Genomic DNA, 1,468 nt, shown 5'->3' with positions numbered 1-1,468 from the left:
TTACAACAAACTTTCATTTTAATATAAGTATTTTATTAGGGGTGGACAAACTGCACTATTTGCACTGCACTATAAATCTATTACAATTAACTATAAAATAGTTTAAAAAAACTGAACTGAACTAAAAAGTAGTTCAAAAAAACTGAACTAAACTATTTTTTAGTTCAGTTAACTACAAAACAGTTCAGTTAACTACAATGAAATTCCTACTGCAAATACTATTGTATATCATTAGCAATCTTCATCAAAGAAGCCGCAATAGTGTTAAAGGCACCACTAGTTTCAACAAACGCATCATGAGCAGCCTGCAAAACAAGAATATATTGTGCTGCATTGGAAGCATGCCTAATGAAAAAACTAAGGTAATGAAATGAAAAAGACATATTTTACGTTAAATACAATGAGGAAAAGTTGCAGAAACAAACCAAGGCCTCAAACTTATTTTCTGCCGTAACAAAAGGCAGATTTGTTTCCTCGGCTACTACTGCTGCTATCTTTGCATCAAACCTGAAATTTCACCCACAAAATTACCAATGCAAAAAATATCTAAATCCATAAAAATAAAATATAGAAAACACCATTTAGTTATCAAACAAGCATACCCCTTCTTTGTATTCAATCCGGTCCCTACAGCTGTACCACCCTGAGCAAGCTGTTCATCAAGTAACATCACTGTTTAGTGAGAATCAAAACTCCAAAAGAAAATAGTGAAAAACAAGCAGTTGGCTTTTGTGCTTGATCGTTTAACCTGATACATGCGCGACATTGTCGCAATTACTCGCTCAATACCATACTTCACCTGCAGATAAAGGAAAAAACAACAACGAGAAATCACTACTGTCAGTATTAACAATGAAATGTAAGGTTGAGGACTTACATCAATGCTTCTTTCTTGATTTTCAATCATCCAAATTAATAGCAGCACTTAAAGGTCCCACTTCATCTTGAGATGTTATCTCTACAAAAATAAAATAAAATATTTAATCATTTTTTAACACGTAAAATATAAATTAAAAAATATATAAATTTATCATATAATCTCACCTTGCTCAAATTTCTCAAGTTCTTTAGGATCCTCGTCAAAAAGTATAGAGAAAGGTGTTCCTTTTAACTAATCTTGTGTGCAAACAAGCACTTCCACTATTTTAGGCGTTAAGCAACTGCGATAAGGACTACCACTCTTCCTCCTGTACTAAATGCACACTCTGATGCTACGGTAGAGATAGGAATGGCTAACACCTCTCGAGCCATGTTCGCAAGGATAGGAAATCTAGTTGAGTTGACTTTCCACCAATGTAAAATATCAAGCTCAACTGACTTCATATAAGGTTCATAATCCTCTCTCAAATATTTATCAAGTTCTGATATATAATCAAATCTACGTCCTGTAGCTCTTAGGTAGAAACTCATGCCATGAGGATCATCATCATCATCATCTAGTTGAGATTCTTGTTGGCTACTTTGAGAA

The 1,468-nt window shown here is 33.7% G+C and overlaps 1 long non-coding RNA gene across 1 annotated transcript; it reads right to left on the bottom strand.

Moving 5' to 3' along the window:
• Positions 1-433: 433 nt before the first annotated feature.
• Positions 434-802, bottom strand: LOC108328875 (uncharacterized). The gene is made up of 3 exons (XR_001832165.2): positions 749-802; positions 603-652; positions 434-507 (listed from the first exon to the last, which is right to left on the bottom strand). It is a non-coding gene; the product is annotated as an uncharacterized LOC108328875 (long non-coding RNA).
• Positions 803-1,468: the final 666 nt, after the last annotated feature.

This window comes from Vigna angularis, chromosome 2, assembly GCF_016808095.1.
Source record: "Vigna angularis cultivar LongXiaoDou No.4 chromosome 2, ASM1680809v1, whole genome shotgun sequence".
In the NCBI taxonomy this organism is placed as follows: Eukaryota; Viridiplantae; Streptophyta; class Magnoliopsida; order Fabales; family Fabaceae; genus Vigna; species Vigna angularis.
The sequence above is the reverse complement of the archived record's forward strand: the minus strand, read 5'-3'. Positions and strand labels throughout refer to the sequence as shown.